The sequence below is a fragment of the Callithrix jacchus genome, chromosome 1 (genome assembly GCF_049354715.1).
Source record: "Callithrix jacchus isolate 240 chromosome 1, calJac240_pri, whole genome shotgun sequence".
In the NCBI taxonomy this organism is placed as follows: domain Eukaryota; kingdom Metazoa; phylum Chordata; class Mammalia; order Primates; family Cebidae; genus Callithrix; species Callithrix jacchus.
The window spans coordinates 27,814,069-27,835,786 of record NC_133502.1 but is presented as its reverse complement, the minus strand read 5'-3'; the positions used below and the strand labels follow the sequence as shown (position 1 = coordinate 27,835,786).

The 21,718-nt window shown below is 49.1% G+C and overlaps 1 long non-coding RNA gene across 3 annotated transcripts; it reads left to right on the top strand.

Moving 5' to 3' along the window:
* Positions 1 to 1,584: 1,584 nt before the first annotated feature.
* On the top strand, positions 1,585 to 16,305 carry LOC103795419 (uncharacterized). 3 transcript variants are annotated; one of them, XR_004741150.3, is made up of 5 exons: positions 1,585 to 1,758; positions 10,243 to 10,381; positions 10,980 to 11,095; positions 11,186 to 11,332; positions 13,055 to 16,305. It is a non-coding gene; the product is annotated as an uncharacterized LOC103795419 (long non-coding RNA). The 3 variants fall into 3 exon arrangements; XR_004741149.3 differs by lacking the exon at positions 10,980 to 11,095 and having other exon boundaries at positions 1,585 to 1,704; XR_001908419.4 differs by lacking the exon at positions 10,980 to 11,095.
* The last annotated feature ends 5,413 nt before the right edge of the window (positions 16,306 to 21,718 follow it).

The window sequence follows — 21,718 nt, the reverse complement described above, 5'->3', positions numbered from 1 at the left end:
TGGCCTTGCCCAAATGTTTCATCAGCTTGTGAATTTCTTGATGAAAAGTAGCAACTGCTTGATAGAAGAACTACGTAATAAATATGGTGGTTTAGTTCTCAGCATGTGAAAAGAATACAGAATTGTATCGTGTATCTCTGAAGTTGATATTCTAGAAACATCACAGTGTTAGTTAGGAACCTCAGTGTTGCCGACAGGCACTGACTCTGAACCGTGCACTGAACTCCCGCCTCTCAACTGCAGCCCTGGGGGGTTCCCAGGCAGGGAGCAGAGGTTTGTGCAGCTGTATTATCCATCAGTTCAAGCCTATGAGTAACATGGATTGATCCCACACACAGAACCAAAACATTCTAGCAAGTCCTAAACTTACTAGGGAGATGGTAACTTGACTGAATGGAAAACGTGAACTTACGGAGATTGTTTCTTTTTGTACGGGAGACCAGCAGCAGTAGTCACGAAAGACCAACTCACTGCGAAAATAGGCTTTTAAGTCAAATGGAGGCGCACGTGCTTCCAGCACAGGGCCCACGATTTCAGTGTCTTTGTAGAATTTGCTATTAATTTTGCCGCAGAGACCTTGGGCAGGCCTGATGTGGCCCACGCACATTCCCTCCAGATGAGGGACTGACCTCTCTGTCCTTTTTCACAGCCCCCAATTCCTTGGGTGAGAATATTCTTTCTGTATTTTTAAATGAGATCTTTGACGTTAAAAACGGCAACAACTGAAGCCAGAGGCTGCAGGGAGGGGAAGTGAGGAGACGTCCTTTAACGGGTGCAGAGTTTCAGTTTTGGGGAGTGAGAGCGTTCTGGAGATCTCTTTTTTCTTTTTGAGATGGAGTTTTGCTCTTGTTACCCAGGCTGGAGTGCAATGGCGCGATCTCGGCTCACCGCAACCTCCGCCTCCTGGGTTCAGGCAATTCTCCTGCCTCAGCCTCCTGAGCAACTGGGATTATAGGCACGCGCCACCGTGCCCAGCTAATTTTTTGTATTTTTAGTAGAGACGGGGTTTCACCATGTTGACGAGATGGTCTCGATCTCTTGACCTCGTGATCCACCCGCCTCGGCCTCCCAAAGTGCTGGGATTACAGGCGTGAGCCACCGCGCCGGGCCCTGGAGATCTCTTACACATCAATGTGCATGTACGTTACACCATGGCATTGGACCCTGAGAAGTGGGTGAAGTGGTAAATTTTAAGTTACGTGTTTTTTTTTTTTTTTTTTTACCATAATTAGAAAACCCAGAAGTCTAGATGACCGACTCACAGGATACTTTTCATGATGTCATCACTGTCTCCCGAAAACAGGTGCAACCTGCGGACTCAGGGCTAGGGGGTTCACATTTCCGCACATGAAAGAAAAGCTCATTGTTGACGGCCTGTCAGGGGTGGTGAGGGGCGCCTAATGAACAACAGCACAGACTTTTTACGTAAGTCTTCTGCCCAGAAGTTGGAGGAATTTAAACGACTGCTTCCTCCAATCGTGGTTCAGAAGGCAGGAGGCCACTAGGCCCATCGCGTGGCCTCTTCAGAGCGAGACAAGGAAGAGGTGGCGCCGAGGCCTCGCGCGGGAACGGCCACTTCCGTCTGGTTTACTTCCGGGTCCCTTTCCGAGCCGGCGGTGAGACGCACCATGGTTCTTTCCCACGTTTATTGAGCATCTTCCGGGATTCCATGACGTGGGGACGGCCCTCCGCAGCAGCTTGCCTGTGAGCCGTTAGAGCCTGGCCCTGCTTTAGATTCCGGGAGGAGCAGCTCCCAAGGTTTTTGCTTCTGTCAGAATCCTGAGTACCGGCGGGCGGGGGGCGCCATCTTGTGCTTTTCCGGCGCGGGGCTAGGAAACACTCTTTCATTCGCGTTTTTGGGAGAGCAGAGGGTAAAGGCGCCGCGGGCCTCGCTGAGCCCGATGCGGGGGTGGCGCCGTCGGAAGCCAGGAGAGGAGTCCGTGCTGGTTCTGGCCCACGTTCTGGAAGTCTCCGAGATAGCAGGAGCGCTGCTTCCCAGGGGCCTCTGTGGCCATGGGGGTCACGCGCTCTCTGAAGTGTCAGAGAGAGAAATCCTTAGAAAAACGTGCAGGAAACACGTGCAGGGGGCATGGCGCGGTCCCGCGTGGGGCGGGAGGGATTCCTTAGGCTGCTTCCCATGGGGAGAGGGAAGCGGGGGTGGCGTCTCCGGCGAGGGTGCTGAAGGTCCGCAGGCCCCCCGGGGGTGGGGGTGGGGGACAGCTGTGCCTTCTGTCTGGATACCCCGACCCCTGCGCGGAGAGGGGCTGGCGCGAGGACTCGCCACGCTGGGGCTCTGGGGTCTGCGGCCACCGTTCACTGAGCATGTTTGGAAGCCAGGCCTGGCGTACAGTCCTTCATAATTTCCACGACAATCCTGCAGATGCGCTTGGCTGGGCTGCCGAGGCGCCTGCCGGGGGCTGTCCCCATGGGGTCCCCAGGGGTCCTCAGAGACCACGGGAACGGAAGGGTCGATCGACTTCATCCCACTCCCTGGACGGGTTAGATACAAAAAGACTCATTCTGTCAACAAATTTTTTTTTTCCCAATTTTTTAAAATTGCATTTTAGGTTTTGGGGTATATGCGAAGAACATGTGAGATTGTTGCAGAGGTACACTCATGGCAGTGTGATGTGCTGCCTTCCTCCCTATCACCTATATCTGGCATTTCTCCCCATGCTATCTCTCCCCAACTCCCCCCTCCCGCCCCCCCCCACTTTCCCTTCCCTGTTCCCTGCAACAGACCCCAGTGTATGATGCTCACCTCCCGGTGTCCATGTGTTCTCACTGTTCAACACCCGCCTATGAGTGAGAACATGCGGTGTTTGATTTTCTGTTCTTGTGTCAGTTTGCTGAGAATGATGGTTTCCAGTTTCATCCATGTCCCTACAAAGGACATAAACTCATCGTTTTTGATGGCTGTATAGTATTCCATGGTATATATCTGCCAAATGTTTTTTTTTTAATGACAAAAGTAATACGCACCAGCGTTTGAAGTGGTGCACCCTTATTTGGAAACACCCTCCATTAAGAAGAGTATTTCTCCGGGCCTGGTCCCATGGGCTGCTGTCGGCCTTCCTCCCCCACAGACCCAGCCTGTCCTGTGGACTCACCCCACCCACACAGACCCCATTCGCCCTGGACAGAGCTGGGGGGGATGCAGTGTCTGGAGCCATGGCCTGTGTGTCCCTGGACAAACCCGGGCCACACCTCGACGTCCCTGGATTCCTGGGCAGCTGGGGCTGCCCAAACCCGAGCAAGGCCCCCACCATCTGGGATGTGGCCAATGATGCTCTGGGGTTCCCCCAGCGGGATCCCCACGTCTCCCGGCACAGGCGGCTCTTCCTGCACCAGCTCCCGGGACCTTGGGGTCACAGGGGCACAGGCATGGTCACCTACGCTTAGAGATGCTGAGAAGGGAAGGTGATCTCCAGGCCCTCCCAGAGCAAGAAGCTGTATAGTGCTGCATTTTCATCAGTCCCCACCGAGGCTCGAAGGCTGCTTCTCACACTGAGGGGAGGTGGAGGCAGAGGAGGAGCTTCAGGATAAGTCCCTGAAAGCATGGCTACTAGTTATCCACAGCCCCTTATGCAGAGACCACCCCCCCCCCGCCCGCCACCATGCCCCAGACACGAGCCAGTGCCAGGAGCTGCCTGTGGCTGCTGTTGGAGATTGCCCCGCTGATTGGCGTAAAACAGCAAATTCCTTTTCTCAGAATTCTGGGGGGTCAGAGGTCAGAAGTCGGAAACCCAGGCATCTCAGGGCTGCACTCCCTCCAGGGAGCCAGGGAGGGTCCCTCCTGTCCCTTCCACTTCCTGTGGTGCAGGAGCTCCTTGGCTGGCTCTCCATCACGTTGGTCTCTGCCTAAGTCTTCTCACCCCCCACTTGTGGCTGTGCTTTCACTTCCTTTGTCTCCTGAAAGGACACTGAATGCAGGGCCCACCCTAATCTAGGACAATCTCCTTTCCAGGCCCTGGACCACATCTGCAGAGAAGCCTTTCCCAATGAGGTCTCCTGCAGAGTTCTGGGGTATCGGACCACAGTCCAACTCCTCCACTAGTATAATCCACATGACACCAGGAAAGGGTGGGACTGTTCCCATTTTGCAGTGAGGAAAGTGAGACTTCAGGAGGTCAGGGCACTTTCGTGGTAGTGAGAATTGATGAGGACAGGGCTGGGTCCTCAACATGTGGATGTATCCCTTGCTTTTCCCTTGGCTTTCACACTAACATTTCAAATGGGGTTTGAATTCAGGTAAAGATCTGGCATCACTGTGGAGCAGCAGTTCTCAACCGGGGTTGCCCCTAGCTGCACACTGGACTCAACTGTGACATTAGATTTCACACTGGCTGACACGGGGCTCTGAGAGTAGGGCCCAGGCTCTGGGCTGCACTCTGAGCAGCAGGGATTTCCGTGACTCCTGAATACGCAGCACCCTGGGCACCATTGTCCTAGAAATTACAAAATAGGTGGCAGTCACTTGATTTACCAGTTATTTTCTTTCTGATCACAGTGGTTCTTTAAAAATTGTGAAACCATTACCAGATTTTGGTACAAGAAAATGTACATGGGCTTCGAGAATTTCTTACACTTAAGCTGTAATCGTCCTCATCCACAGTTTTGCTTTCTGTGTTTTGTTTACCCAAGGCCAACTGTGGTCTGAAAACCAGTGACAGTAGTACAGTAAGATGTGTAGAGAGAAGGAGTGTGTGTGCATGCACATCCACATCACTGTTAATACAGTAGAGGACTGTGTTGTTCTATTTTGTTATTAGGTGTTGTTAATCTCTTACCATGCCTAAGGTACACGTGAATCTTTGTCATGAGTACACAGGTATAGGAAAAAACTACATACAGGCACAGATCAGACATATTGCAGTTTTGGTTCTAGACCACGGCAATAAAGAGCATATTGCCCCTGTTTAATAAATGCTGTTAGGATAACTGGCTAGCCGTGTGCAGAAAACAGAAACTAGACCCCTTCCTGACACCTTACACTAAAATTCACTCCAGATAGATTAAAGACTTAAACATAAGACCTAGCATCATAAAAACCCTAGAAGAAAGTCTAGGCAAAAGCATTCAGGACATAGGAGTAGGCAAGGACTTCATGACTAAAACACCAAAAACATTGGCAACAAAAGCCAGAATAGACAAATGGGATCTAATTAAACTCCAGAGCTTTTGTACAGCAAAAAGACCAATCATTAGAGTGAACTGGCAACCAATGGAATGGGAAAAAATTTTCGCAATCTACCCATCTGACAAAGGGCTAATACCCAGAATCTACAAAGAACTGAAACAGATTTACAAGAAAAAAAACAAACCCACTCAAAAGTGGGTGAAGGACATGAACAGACACTTTTCAAAAGAAGACATATATAAGGCCAACAATCATAGGAAAAAATGCTCATCATCACTGGTCATTAGAGAAATGCAAATCAAAACCATGTTGAGATACCATCTCATGCCAGTTTGAACGGCGATCATTAAAAAAATCTGGAGACAACAGATGCTGGAGTGGATGTGGAGAAATAGGAACACTTTTACACTGCTGGTGGGAGTGTAAATTAGTTCAATCATTGTGGAAGACAGTGAGGCGATTCCTCAAGGACCTAGAAATAGAAATTCCATTTGACCCAGCAATCCCATTACTGGGTATATCCAAAGGATTATAAATCATTCTATTTTAAAGACACATGCACACATATGTTCATTGCGGGACTGTTTACAATAGCAAAGACCTGGAACCAACCCAAATGCCCATCAATGATAGACCGGACAAGGAAAATGTGGCACATATACACCATGGAATACTATGCAGCCATAAAAAATGATGAGTTCGTGTCCTTTGTAGGGACATGGATGAATTGGGAAACCATCATTCTCAGCAAACTGACAGAAGAACAGAAAATCCAACACTGCATGTTCTCACTCATAGGCGGGTGTTGAACAATGAGAACACATGGAGACATGGAGGGGAACATCACACATAGGGGTCTGTTGTGGGGGACAAGGGGAGGGACAGTGGGGTGTAGGAAGGTTGTGGAGGGATAACATGGAGAGAAATGCCAGAGATGGCTTCTTTCCTTCAACCTCATGAATTAAACCCTGGATGGCTTCCAACTTTTCTCCTGCAGCTTCCTCACCTCTCTCAGCATTCACAGAACCGCAGAGAGTTGGGGGGCTTGCTACAGATTAGGCTGTGGCTTAAGGGAATGTGCTGTGCTGGTTTGATCTTCTGTTCAGACCATTTATACTTTCATATCAGCAATAAGGCTGTTTCACTTTCTTATCATTTGTGTGCTCACTGGATAGCACTTTTGATTCTATTCAAGATTTTTTCCTTTGCATTTACAACTTGACTGTTTGGTGCAAAATGCCTAGTTTTTGCCCACTCTTAGCATTTGACATACCTTCCTCCCTAGGCCTGATCATTTCTAGCTTTTGATTAAAGAGACATATGTGTGACTCTTTTACTGGAACACTTGCAGGCCATTGTAAGGTTCTTAATTCGCCTAGTTTCAATATTGTTGTGTCTCAGGGAACAGAGAGGACTGAAGAGAAGGAGGGAGGTGGGGAAACGGTTGATGGAAAGGTCAGAACACACACAACATTTCTCAGTGAAGTTCACTGTCTTCTATGGGCACGGTTTGTGGCACCTTAAGACAACTGCAATAGTAACATCAAAGATGACCGATTGCAGATTGCCGTAACAGATGCAATAATGATGAAGAGGTTTTCAATATTGTGAGAATTACCAGCAGGTGCCACAGGGTCTTGAAGCCCTGCTGTTGAAAAAGTCATGCTGACAGTCCTGTTCACCACAGGTTGTCACAGATCTTCAATCTGTAAAAAACAAATAAACAAAACCCCACAGTATCTGCCAAGCAATACGATGAAGTACAACAAAACGAGGTGTGCCAGCACGGGTTTCCATAGGAGCTTCGGCTTCAGGTGTCCACTGGGGTCTTGCAGTGGGTCCCCATGAGTATGGGGGATGCTGGACGCAGAGGTGCCATGGAGCCAGGCAGCACTGGCAGCAGATAAGGTGGGTTTCGGGTCTGAAGTTTTACTCAGTCACTTCCTGGCTTTTGGATGCTGGACTTTGCAAGTCACTGGATCTGTCTTGACCTGTACATTAGAGACAGCAACATTTTCCTTGATGGGTCTCTGTGGTGACAGAGAGATGCCGCCAGCACTGCCTTGGCACATGTCCCCAACCCCCACCGGCGATGCCCGGCAGACATTCTTCACTCCAGGGACTGTGCTCATCCTCAGTTTTCCCTTTGAAAGTTGGCTAAAGTCTTTGAATTATTTTCTTTTTTTAAATTTTGAATTATTTTTATTTTATTTTAGTGTTTACATTTTACCAGTTTGAGTGAACTGCAGAAATCTTACATTCCTGTAAGTTCATTGTCACCCCCTGTCTTTGTAAAATTATTGTTTTGAAGTTTCCTCTACATACACTGGGAATCACAACATAATTTTTGCTCCAACTTCCAAATAAAATTTAGAAAACTCAGAAGGAGGCTTGAGGCAGTGGCTTATGCCTGTAATCCCAGTGCTTTGGGAGGCTGAGGTGGGTGGACCCCTTGAGGTCAGGAGTTTGATACTAGCCTGGCCAACATAATGAAACCCCATGTCTACTAAAAAATACCAAAATTAGCCAGGCCTGGTGGTGCATACTTGTAATCCCAGATACTCGGGAGTCTGAGGCAGGAGAATCGCTTTAACCTGGGAGGTGGAGATTGCAGTGAACCAAGCTCGCACCATTGCACTCCAGCCTGGGCAACAAGAGCAGAACTCCATCTCAAAAATAAAAAACAAAAACAAACAAACAAAAACCCCCAAAACCTCAGGAGGAGGAGGAAGGACTATTGTGTCCACCAGCATTTTCCTGCTTTCTGTCATTCTTCTTTCCTTCCTGGCCTTTAGAGATTCCCTTTTCCATCATTTCCCTTCTGTTTAGAGAACTTCCTCTCTCCATTCCTTTAAGGAAGGTCTGATTGTGATAAATTTTCTCCGTTTTCCTTCATCTGAGAATTTCTTGTTTTTCCCTTAAGTCTTGAGAAAATCTTTGCTGGATATAGAATTCTGGGCTGATAATTCTTTTATTTCAGCCCTTGAAGACTTTGTGCCCTTATTGGGACTGGCCTTTAGGGTTTATGATGAGAAATGTACTGTCTTTTGTATTTGCCTTTAGCTTCTGAAGTTTGATTGGGGTACGGGCTCTGCTTTGGCTCTATCCTGTCTATGCTCTGCTCAGTTTCTTGATTCTGAAGTGTACGATTTATCAAACTTGGGAAATTTTCATCCATTATTTTTTAGATGCTTTTCCAGCCTCATCCTCATTCTCCCATTCTGGGATTCCAACAATACAAATGTTAGGTTGTTGTTTTACTTTCAAAATACTGAAGCCATTTTATTCTTTTTTTAACCTGTCTTCTGTCTGCTGGTCAGATTGGGTAATTTCTACTGTCCCAGCCTCAAGTCTTTTGTCTATTTTCTCTGTCTTCTACATTTTTCTGTTCAGCCCACCCAGCAGGTTTGGTGTTTTTAATTTTTTTTTACTTTTTACTTTTTGAGATGGAGTCTTGCTTTGTCACCCAAGCTGGAGTGCAGTGGTGCAATCTCAGCTCACTGCAGCCTCTGCCTCCTGGGTTCAAGCAATTCTTCTGCCTCAGCCTCCTGAGTAGCTGGGACTACAGGTGTGCACTGCCACACCTGGATAATTTTTGTATTTTGAGTGGAGATGGGGTTTCACCATGTTGGCCAGGATGGTCTTGATCTCCCAGCAGGTTTTTGATTTGCATTATCATACTTTTCAGTTCTAACATTTCCATTTGGTTCTTTGCTGTACCTTCTATTTCTTTGCTGATGCTATTTTCACATGTGTTTCCAGCAGGTTTGTAATTGTGACAATTGCTTGTTTGATAGTTTCAACATCTGTGCCATGTCAGAGTTGCTGTCTTTTGCTTGCCTTTTCTCATTTAAGTTGAGGTTTTCCAGATTCTTGGTATGAAGAGTGGTTTTTATTTTATTTTAGTTCTGGGATACATGTGCAGGAAGTGAGGTTTGTTGCATAGACGAATGTGTGCATGGAGGTTTGCTGCACCTATCAACCCATCACCTAGGTATTAAGACTGGCATGCATTAGCTGTTTTTCTTGATGCTCTCCCTCACCCCGTCCCCCTGCCACAGGCCCCAGTGTGTATTGTTCCCTTCCCGATGGCCATGTGTTCTTGTCGTTTAGCTCCCAGTTATAAGTGAGAACATGTTGTGTTTGATTTTCTGTTCCTGTGTTAGTTTGCTGAAGATACTGGCTTCCAACTTCATCCATGTTCTTGCAAAGGACATGATCTCATTCTTTTTTATGGCTGCATAGTATTCCATGGTGTGTATGTACCACATTTTCTTTGTCCAGTCTATCATTGATGAGCATTTGGATTGATTTCATGTATTTGCTATTGTGAATAGTGCTGCAGTGAACATATGCATGCGTCTTTATAGTAGAATGATTTATAGTCCTCTGGGTATATACCCAGTAATGGGATTGCTGGGTCAAATGGTATTTTTGGTTCTAGGTCTTTGAGGACTCACCAGACGGGTGATTTTTAATTGTATCTCAACACCTTCAGCATTACATCACATTCTTACTTTCACCTTCTGCTTTAGCAGGGGAGAAGGGTGTTGCCCCATTACTGTCAATTAGGGGCAGAAGTCCAGGTTCCTCACTAGGTGCCCTGACACCTGTGGTGTTGGGAGGTGCCTTCTGAGTGCAGGGGTGGACGTCAGACTCTCCGTCGGGTCTCTGCTGATCCAGCCATCAGGAGCATGGGGCAGGGCCACCTCCACAAGGAGGTGCTTGGCTGCAGGAGGCTGTAGTTGTTGAAAAGTTTCCCTCTTGCTAAGTGGCCCCATTCCTTTGACCTAGAGAGAGGATTGACTTTTATTGGGCCTTTTTTTGGGTCTGTGTCTGCTAGCGTTTCTGGGTTGCTGGACTCTCCAGCCTCAGTGAGGATAAAGAAAATGCGACGTGTTTCCTCAGGCCCTGCTGTGTCTAGCCTGTCTGCCTTCTCTAATTTTCACAGCTTTTTCTTGAGTGTTTGCTGTATAGAACACAGTTCTAGTTGTTCTTAGTGAGAAGAATAGAGAGAAATGGGCCTACTTCATGTTGTCTGGAACCAGAAGTCCTCATCTGCTTTTGTGGCTGATGTGCAAAAAATCATGTATCTCCTGCAGGCATGTGCAGCTCACCTGCATCACCTCAGAGACCCCGGTGCTGTTCTTTGCCATGGCTGTCCCCAAGGAGCTGCTTGAGAGCCAGGCCAAAGCGTCTGGGCCGATGAGAGGCTGGTGTCTCAGCACTGGGTTCAAACAGGTACACAGAGGAGGCGGTGATTGTGATGGTGGCAGCTCCTTTGGATCTCATTCCAAAGGCTTCCAGCTTCCAGGAAAAGCAAGTCTCCAACGTGTGTCAGGAGCTGCCTGAATCCTGGCTTGTCTTTGACGTGGCTGCCTTCGCAGCATGGACGGGGGAGGGTAGAGCCGCTGTTCTCAAGTGGCCTAGTCTCTGGGCAGCTTTGCACTCTTTACAATAATAGATATGAAAACTAAGAAATATAAAATACTAAATACATTCCATGTAAATCTAGCATAGTTTTATTAGAAGTGGATATTTTCCAACCAAAAAACATTTAATGGGAAGAGTGGTCTTGGTGTGTATACCTTTGCTGATCTCTTTCATGCCTGGCTCAATAGGAGTCAGTGGTTCTCACGTCTCTTCCTGGTAGAAGTGGAAGGAAATTCCATTCTCTCAGATGCACACTTGGTGAGAGGAGCCTTTCAATGGCCTTTCCAGTTACATTTGGATCTGCTTCAATGCTGCACCAAATTTCAATGACTGTTTCTTTAAGGTTAGTTTCAACATGGAATCCAAAACTGCAGCCATGCATCACTTAACTACAGGGTGCTTTCAGGTGTGTTCTTAGGCAGTCTCATCACTGTTTGGACATCTGGAGCAGGCAGGGGCCGCACATGGCCCGTGACAGCTTTGAATGTGACCCAACACAAATTCGTAAACTTTCCTATAACAGTATGAGATTTTTTTTGTAATTTCTTTTAACCTAATTAGCTATCGTTAGTGTTGGTGTGTTTTATGTGTGACCCAAGACAATTCTTCCAGTGTGGCCCAAGGAAGCCAAGAGATTGAACATCCCTGACGTGCACTGTGCTTCACACTGCAGCTGTGTGGCGCAGCCTCTTCATTCTGTGCTACAAACCTGCACGGCGTGTGACTGTTCTGAACCCCGTAGGCAACTCCAACACAACGGTAACTATGTACATATCTACATCTATCTAAACATAAAAATACAGGGAAAATACAGCAGAAAAGGTAAAAACTGGCATACCTACCTTGGGCACCTCCCATGAATGCAGCTTGCAGGACTGGAAGGTGCCCTGGGTGAGTTGGGAGTGGGTGGGGTGACTGTGGAGGCCTCGGACATGGCTGTGTACTACTGACGACTTCACAAACACTGTACACTTCGGCCACACTGCATTTCTCAACAACATTCTTACTCCAATAATAAATTACACTTAGCTTACTATAACCTTTTTACTTTTATAAACTTTTAACTTTTTGACTCTCTTGTAATGACACTTAGCTTAAAACACACATTATACAGCTATACAGAAGTATTTTCTTTTTTAATATCTTTATACACTTTTCTTCTATTTTTAAGTGTTTTTATTTTTTACTTAAAAGATTTTTTTTTGGTTAAAAACAAAAACATAAACACAGACATTAGCCTAGGCCTGGTCCCAGGGTCAGGATCATCATTATGTCCTCTGCCTCCACATCTTGTCCCACCGGAAGGTCTTCGGGGCAGGGACACACCTGGAGTTGTCATCTATGACAGTGCCATCTTCTGGACACCTCCTGTGGCACCTGAGGCTGTTCTGCAGTTAACATACATATATGTAGAAGAATCACACTCCAAGACAATGATAAGAAGTACAGCACAATAAATACATCAACCTCTGACACTTTTGTCATTTGTTACCATGACCAAGTATGACTGCTGTTCATGATTCTCATCACACCCATCCTGGGGTCACACACTGCGTGACTCACGTGGGTGTGGTAATGCTGGTGTGAACAAACCTGCTGCATGGCCAGTGTGTAAGAGTCTAGCACAGACAGCTGTGTACAGTACATAGTACTTGAGAAGGATTGGCAACCATTATCGTACTGGTTCATGTATTTGCTACGTTGGAAGCGAGCATTGTGGTGAGGTCGCAGGTGTGGGTAAGAAGCCCAGAAACCTGTTAGGAAGAAAGGAGGAGAGTTGGGGAAGGAGAATAGACAGAACTATCAAGACCAGGCTTGGATAAAGGATTCAGAAGAAAATGCAGGGTCCCAGTGCCAAGGCTAATGAGGAAGCCAGGCAGGGGCTAGAAGGGCCAGTAAGCACCTCCAGCAAATGCCTCCTGACCCCTGATTAGCCCTGCAGTGGGGCCAGCCCTGGAGTCCAGTCTCTACTCATTCTGGACAAACATGGGCATGGTTTTCATCCCAGTTCCCCAGTACAGGGATGAGCAGGCCTCTGGGGGTCTCGGCAGCCCTGTTCTCTGGAGCCTGTGTCCGGCAGTCCCCTTTCTGTGCCGGGGGAAGATAGAGGTGCCCAGATGCGGCATGGGGGCAGAGGCCAGGCGGAACATGGCAGCAGTTCCAATGTGCCTTTTACTGGTTTCCCAGAGGGATCACTGGTACCTTTACATGTTGAATTCAGAAACCAGCCAGTGCAGCCCAGACACACATGGACAGTGGACCTTGGCAATGACTGTGGCTTTAGCAAAACTCTCACTGTACCAGGCTCCTTCTCCCCCTGTAGCAATAAGGCCAGACTACTGAGGCCTCAATGCCCACTGCCCACTGAATGCTACACCCAGGTTGCAGGGAGACGGAGGGGGAGGCCAGGACAGGGTGAGCAGGAAATTGACACACACGGGGTAAAGCAATTCATTTTATTCACTTTATTTTTTCATAAAGAACCCAAGGCTGATGCAGAAGATGATCATCTCCGATCACAGCCCTTGACCGGAGCGCGCTTCCCGCATCTGGAGCCACCGCATCTGTCCCCTCTGCAGTCTGCTGGGAATTGGTCTGAAATCACATGCGTCCCACTCAGCTACATTTACATTTCCTTCTTTTGCTGTTTTTATACCAGAGCAGTTGAAACCACTCCCAGGATGAATTTCTAAACTTAGACTGTCTCATCCTCAAACGGCAAGAGAGAGTGATGTGTCTGTGAATCTGCTGAATGGGCCGAGGGGTGTCTTTAAAAGATTGTATGGGGGAAGAGGCAGGCCCTGCAGAAACCTATGGACTGGGCTGCTAAAATGTACGAGCTTCCCAGGAAGCCACCTTTTGGGAGCCTGGACTAGCCCAGAACCTTTTCTGAGTAGCAGCTGACAACCATGGTCTCTCCCGTGAGCCCACTTCAACCCAGCAATGAAAGGAAACTTGCTACACTCCAGCAGTAGGAGTAGGAAATCCCACCATCCCTACAAAATAAAGGCTACACATTTAAGATCCTCTCAGTGGACGTTTTCCAAAATAACATCTTTCACTTATGCTTGAGCAGGGACAAGAGTCATTAAAAAGAACAGATTGTTAAAATCTCTGTCCAGTGCTTTTGGCCAGCGAGCCGCTCAGGACAAAGGGCTGCCTGGTTTTGGGCCCTAATTATCAGGAGGCCAAGGCCCGGCTGCGGGTGATGGGGCTGCGGGCTTCGAAGTGAGCACCGTCCTCCCCATTCTTGGTGAATTTCTTGTTCTTGGCACTTTCCTTGGCAGCCTGATGGCCAGCACCTGTGCACTCAGACCTGGGGCCCACCCGGGACAGCCATGCAGATGTCACGCCGCTTTTTCTGATTTCTTATTAGTGGCACTTAATAGGCAGGTGCTGGGGGCAGTTTGGCTGGCTCCGGAGGGGCCGCAAACACTGCTCCCTTGGTGGGCCAAGGGTCAAATGATTTCCAAAGCTCAGCCAGATAATTGCTGGTGATTAGCAATTTTAATTACCAGGTGCGAGGGGTCGGGACCCCCTTCCCTGTAATTGGACAGGTTGTCAACATCCATGGAGTTGTGGCCAGGGAGTATATTTTACTAATACTCTCTAGGTCTTTCAAAGTTAATTCAATTAAAGCAGCTGAAACCGCCAGAGATGGCCTGAGATCTGATGAGGCACATTGAACAAGTTTTCGGTAAAACTTGTCTCGCTGGAAAAAAAAGAAAGAAAAATAAACTTCAAACGCAGCCATGAATCCTGTGTGAACATCGCACGTCCTGTTCGTGCCCTTCTGTGGCTGCGGAAGGTTGGGGCCGTGAACAGTGTTCTTCTGCTGGGTGCCTCACACTGGGACTCAGCCCATCAGGGGTGCAGCTTTTCCGTGTGCTGACTCTTAGGGGCTTTGTACGGTCACAGTGATCAGAAAACCAGTATCTTCCTGGTGCAGCTTTGGAAGGGGCTGGACACCCACTCATGGCCACCGAGCGCTGCTTCTGGGGGATGCTCCACCTCTGTGCCTCCAACTCCTCACTGATATGGACGTGTATTCAAAATTGATCGATGTCCCCCGGTTCCTTTCACAGAGGCCAGGAAGCCTGCGAATATACTTCACAGTCTCTGAATAAGTGCAGGAAGAGGGCATGGCAGGAATTTCCTGGGGTCGCAGGGCCAGGGATGGTGACTGCAGCCCAGGCCTCTCTAGTTATGTGGGAGGCTGCACACAGCCCACACTGACTTAAAGGCAAGCAAGAACTGATACAGTCACACGGCCATACTGAGCCTGAGGACAGGGAATAGCTTGGCTGACACACTCAGGAGGGGGGACTCAAGCAGCCAGGAACACGAGACTTGTGTCGGACTTGGAGGATGGACATGGGGAGAAGAGAAGGCACCCTCGGGCAGCAAGTTCAGAGCAAGAGCAGCGGCGATGGCAGAGTCTTGTCCTTCATCCTGAGATCCTGGGGCTATGCCTGGCTCGGCAGGCTCCGTCTGGAGATGCAGAAGGCAGGGGTGTGAGGGCCTCCCCATGACTTTGGTTTCTTGACCCTGTGGTTAGAGGCTTTAATGAAAAGTCTTTTCTTTCCACGACACATTTCTAACACTCTTTGCCCACAATACAGACAGTTACTTTAAGGGCCAACAGGAATAATTGGTTCATGATGTGGGATCCGAGTGCTCCATTCTGAGCTCCCACAGAAGGATCTGTGTGCTTCCAGAAACAGTTTGGATGTATGTTTAAAGGAGCTTGGAGGAGGATTGCCCCGTGGGGTAGATGGGTAGGGCCTTGTGGCCTGGGGACAGTGACCCAAGGCAGCTTCTAGCCAATGGGTGTTGTTCACGTGGAGTGTGAGCAAGTGTGAGCCAGCTGTGGGTGGCTGGGCCCCAGTGGGCCAAGCATGAGGCTGAGGAGGGCTGGAGGATGTGCTGTCAGGGCGGCTGCTGGGATAGGTATGGAAACATGCGTCCCTGACCCTTTTCTTTGTGATTTAAAAAACATATTTTGGCTCCATGTGGTGGCTCACACCTCTAATCCCAGCACTTTGGGAGGCTGAGGTGAGCAGATCACCTGCGGTCAGGAGTTTGAGACCAGCCTGGCCAACATGGTGAAATGCCATCTCAACTAAAAATACAAAAATTAGCCAGGCGTGGTAGCATGCACCTGTAGTCCCAGCTACTGAGGAGGCTGAGGCAGGAGAATCACTTGAACCCAGGAGGTAGAGGCTGCAGTGAGCCAAGATAGCACCACTGCACTTTAGATTGGGTGACAGAGCGAGACCCTATCTCCAAAAGACCGAAAACAAAATAAACAAAAAACATACTGTAAACATGTTCACAATGGTGTAATTACCCGCATACCTTCTCCCCACACCTGATCCACCTGTAGTCATTTTCTGGTGCTCTCCATACCTGTAGAGAGCACTGGCCACCATGCCCTGGGTGGCTGTGTACGTGGCCTGCCCCAGCCCCTTATCCCCTGATGGTCTCCTGAGTGAGAGGACCAAGCTGGGGGAGTACACCCAGGAGACTCTGAGCCCCAGCAGAACAAAGCGAGCTCTGCCTTCAGCACTTTGGCCTTGAGACTTGTGCCTGAGAGCAGGAGTGGGACCCTTTGTGCCCAGGGTAGGCTAGGGCAGCTCCTGGGGTTCATTACCTTTGTTAGAGTGACTACAGGCAAGTCCATAGAGAATGTTTCATCTTTCCTGTTATGCTTTCACTCCATAATCTTTAAAATAAAAAAACATCAAAACCCGTGGCTCCGAACTCAGGTCTTGGGAGCTCCTTCCAAGCTGTTTGGTGGAGGCTGCAGGCAGAGGATGGGATCCACTTGGAGGAGGAGGAGGAGGAGGAGGAGGAGGAGGAGGAGGAGGAGGAGGAGGAGGAGGAAAATCAGATGAGTAGGGTGGTCACCATTATAGTTTTTTGTGAAGGTTGTGCTCCTGTGTGGAGCAGGGCAGACAGAAGGACTCAGAGGCTGGTGTAGGGCAAGTTGCTAATGCCCTTAGTTAATGGGGCCCTGAAGAGGGGTAAGTCCTCACAGTAGGTCCCTGTGATGTCCCTGGCCAATGGAGGTGCAGCCAGGGGCTGAGAAAGGACTCCATTTATGGATGAAACCACAGAAATGACAGCATCTCTACTTGGGGGTTTGGCTTGGGCAATACCCTTGGTTAGATAAATCCAGAGCAAGGATGGTGAGGACACCAGTTAGTCAGTGGCCTTCTTTTATCTTTTCCCTTGTGATATGGTTTGGCTCTGTGTCCCCACCCAAATCTCATCCTGACCGGAAATCCCCATGTGTCGAGGGAGGGAGGTGACTGGATCATAGGGGAGGGTTCCCATCCTGTTCTTGTGATAGTCAGTGAGTTCTCATGAGATCTGATGGTTGTGTAAGTGTTTGGAAGTTCCTCTTTCACGCATCTCTCTCCTGCTGCCTTGTGAAGAAGGTGCCTGCTTCCCGCTTGCCTTCTGCCATGATTGTAAGTCTCCGGAGGCCTTCCCAGCCATGCAGAACTGTGAGTCAACTGAACCTCTTTCCTTTATAAAGTACCCGGTCTCAGGTATTTCTTCATAGCAGTGTGAAAACAGACAATACACCTTGGAAATAATCTCATGCTTATAAAAGAGTTGCAAAAATTGTATAAAGTATCTGCCCTACCCTCGACCCTGCTTCCCTGAAGCCTGTGCTTACATAATTCATTGTGTTAAACTTACACATGGTAGATGACACTTTATTACCAGCCAGTCTACAGGCCTTATGTGAATGCTACCAATTTCCCTGCAATTGCCTCTTTTCTGGTCTCAGAGCCAGTCCAGGGCCCCAGGCTACTTCTAGCTTCTTGTGCCCTTGGTCTTTGCTCAGGTAGGGGAGTTCATCCCTGTAGATTCCTCTTCAGCTACTGTGGCCGCTCTGGAGAGCTGATGTTATAGGATGACTGTCCCTCAGTCTGGGTTCGTCTTACATTTCCTCATGAATAAATTAAAATTATACATTTTGGCCAGAATGCCCAGAAGCGACGCTGGGTCCGTCTCGGGCCCCCTGGTGTGCACGCAGCAAAGCCTCACGTCCGGTGGTGCAGCTTTGACCACAGGGGTGGGTGGCATCCGCCAGGTGTCTCCCCATCAGCTTGTGACTTTCCCCTTTGCCATGATTCAGTGTCTGGTGAAAAGGTGTCTGGGGACTTCGTAAATAGCTGGTTTCTCACATTTTCACCTGCCAATCTCAGGTCCCTCGAGAATGCTGCCTTCTACACTTTTTACCAAATGGTGGCATTCCTGCTTTTCCTGTTTTCCTCTTTCCTTCCACACTGAGTCTCCTGTGAGAAAGGGCTGTCTTTCCCTGACCTTATGCATTTATTTGATTACCTATTTGTATCAGCTTAAGCTCATGGATATTTATTCTATTCTATGGAATAAAATGTATTATTTTTACTATCATTGCTCTTAGTTTACATTTTCAAGCCCTGGCCACTGGGTACTCCTGCGGTAGAACAATCTTATTAAAGCTGTGTGCTGTGGAAGTTTGCTTTTCTAAATCAGATTATCTGGGTTCCTTTTTTTTTTTTTTTGAGTCAGAGTCTCACTCTGTTGCCGAGGCTGGAGTGCAGTGGCATGATCTCAGCTCACTGCAACCTCTGCCTCCTGAGTCCAAGCAATTCTCCTGCCTCAACCTCCTCAGTAGCTCAGATTACAGGCATGTGCCACCATGTTTGGCTAATTTTTGTCTTTTCAGTAGAGACAGGATTTCACCATGTTGGCCAGGTGGGTCTCGAACTCCTGACCTCAAGTGTTCTGCCCACCTTGGCCTCTGGGATTACAGATGTGAGCCATTGTATCCGGCCCTAAATCAGATTTTCTAACTTCCCCCAGCAACAGGATAAGAGAGGGTGAGTGACCCTCTCAAGGACACAGGCCGGGGCTGAAGGGAGGGGCTGGATGTGCGGCTTGCTCCCAGGGAACACATGGTGGTGGGAGAGTGGTTGGTGGGGGAGGGGGGAAACGCGGTGGTGGGAGGGCTCCAGGGGGGATCACGCAGCGGTGGGAGGCCTGGTGCTGTCTATGGCTGCGGCCGCTGTCTATACAGTGAGCTGATGGGGTCCCACGCAGACGTGGGGGATGAGCCAGTGCCGCCCGAATCCAGCTTCCTTCTCATTAGGGTTCTAAGGAAAGGACACTGAAGGAAGCCATGCTATCCAGGGACCTGCGGTGCCAGGTGAGCCTCAGTGCTGCAAGCCAGCTTCCAGCCAGTCCTCGAGGCCACCTCAGAGCCAGGGCCTGGGAGCCGCCGTCATGGAGCTTCATCAAGGGGGGCATCAGGGTGTCCGGGCATCACATGGAATGTGATGGAGGTGCTCTCACGTACACCTGTGTGTGCTCTCTGTGCCCTTGTGTTCTCTCCCTGGTGCTCGTGTGTGTGTGTGTGTGCGCATGCACACTCGTGTATGCTGGTGAGGTGGGTGTGATGCTCTAGAGAGGCTGTTCCCTCGGGGCAGCTGCCTTATCTAATTGCCCTGCCTCCGCAGGCCCAGCTGACTCCAGGTCTCCAGGAGACTCGGAATGAGCACCTGCCCTCCATGTGCCCGGCTATGGGTGTCCTGGGCTGAGCAGGAGGCACTTCCAACAGCCCTCTCACCACCGCTGCCTGGGGCTACTGTATCCCCGACCTTGCTCAGGCCAAGACCCGACGCCCTGAACTGTGGTCACTGCTGGGTGCTGGGCGGATCCCCGGGCACCATGAGCTGGGCTGAGCCTATTTTTCCCAGCCTGTCGCTGTGGGTGTCGTGTACACACTGGGGCTGCTGCTCCCAGGGAACACTGTGATGACGCACATGCCTGAAAATAGTGTCTCGATTTCCCAAAATCATACAACAGAAACATTTCTAACCTCCTCTAAATTTCACGGGTGACAGGGATGTTTGGCTGTGGCCTGCTCCTGAGCAAGGTCAGAGGCTGCGATGGGTTACAGGGTCCCTGTTCGGTCTGGCTCTCGGGGAGGTGCGGGTCAGTGGTGCAGGGAACGAGGCTGGGGTCCACATGTGTGTGCTGTTTCTCGGTGGGAGAGTCAGCCACGTATGCTGAAGACGTGGTGAGTGGGCAGCCAGGAAAATGCTCAGTGTTTCGGGGTCTGCTCTTCACTCTTTGTAGGAGACTCTCTGTGTAGTGTAAGCTCTAGAGAGAGTGATCTCTGGAAGTCAAAATAGACATAGAATTTACATTCGGATGCCGTGTATCTCAGTGCGTTCAGAAGTGCGCTTAAACACTGTAAAGCTCTGGTTTCCCCATGGACGGGTGAGGTTTCTTCTATTTCATTATAACATTGATGCGGAGGCTGTGGCTGAGACAGAGGAAGGAAGACAGAAGTGGGGGAGCTGAGAGGAGGGAGCTCCCTGACGGTGTTCAGGACACCTGTGCCCTGATACCTGTGTCTGGGCTCCCATGAAGAGTTGTTTCTGGAATCATGGTCTCTCAAGCGCGCCAAGGTCACCAAGCAGCGACCCACCCTGGACATCAGCAGGCCACCCTCCCTGGCTGCCACATGACAGAGCAAGTTCGGGGAGGGGCTCTGGGCCTCGCTCTGATTTTCACTTTTGTGGGTTGAAGTTAGCCCCGACTCTGTTGTTGGAACACAGATCTGGGCCACTTTATTGGTATTAGTCACCTGCTGTGCCCCAGCACCTGCCGCCGTCCTCGCTGTGCTCTGACAATGCAGGTTCTGTGCACCTGAATCATAAGCTTGCTGTGATAATGCGCCCGTGAGGAGTCATCTATTCTGTTTTCACTTCAACATCTCTGCGAAGGAAAGACTGACAGTCGTGAAGATAAACTATTGTGGACTTCACATTTTGTAGCATGAAGATGATAAAAAACTGTACTAATTACGAGGTAAATTTTATCGGGAAATGCAGTTCTGTTTGAACTTGAGGACGGCCCCACAGAAAGCTCTTATTCTAGAGCGGTGTTAAAACACTTCAATCGTTGGAGCTTCTGAAGGCAGAAAATGGACAGCATTCCCTTAAAGGGGCAACAGACCAATACAGACATGCAGAAGCTGCTGCCTGGGTCACGATTGTTTTAGGCTTTGTGAAAAATATATAAACGGCTTTATTTTATTCTGCACCTTGTCTCTGGGTGCCAAGGGGTTTCTCTGATCTACCGAGCATGATTGCAAATAACATTGTCGAGGGATTGCAGAATATTCTAACCCCATTTTTTTTTTACACGAGTTTGACGTTTTCTCATAGATTAGGGCTCATTTAAATAAATTGGTTTGAGTTGGGTTTCCATGCTTAATTATAATTATTGTACATAACTGAGCATTTCAATATAATACACCAGTTTATCAGGCTTATATTCATATTCGAAGAAAACTGGTATTTTTGAAAAGAAATAGGAAGATAATTTCCTTTAAGATGAATGTGACTAAGTTTTCCTATCTGTGAGGTCTGTTGCAGGTTTCGAAGAAGTTTGAGAATCACAGATTTTTGTTATTGCCTAGACTGACTGGGGCTAGAAAGGGGGAGGGCAGCAGGGGGATGAGGAGGGGCTGTTCTGTTTCACACACCCCTCCCAGTGTGAACTATAAACGAAGCTTCCTTAGCGCCTGGTCCCCGTCCCCCACCTGTGGCTGTAACAAAGTGCCACAAGCCAGGTGGTCAATGACAGCACGAATTTCTTACCTCCAGCTCCAGAGGAGGCTGGAAGCCTGGGACCTACTCCTCTGAGCCCTGCAGGGAGGAGCCCTTCCTGCCTCTTCCAGCTCCTTGCCACTGCTGGCTCCTAAACGCAGTGCTCAGGTCTTGCCCCTGCTGCTGTGTGGCCGTCTTCCCTCTGTGCATGTCTGTGTCCACGTTTTCCATTTAACAGAGATGTCAGTCATTAAACTAGGGCCCTCCCTACCCAGCGTGGCCTCACTGTAGCCAGTTCCATCTGCAGAGACCCCGTTCCACATAAAGTCCCAGGCGCCATGGGTTCAGACTCCAACATGTCTTTTTGGGGGACACAATTCGACCCACACCAGCAGCCGCAGATCTCAGGAAGGTGGTAGCTTGGGCAATGAACACACACCTGGCCGGAGCTCCACTCACTCACTGCATCCTGGAGAGGCCACCCCACACTTCTGAGCCTCAGCGTCCTCAACTGTAGAGTGGG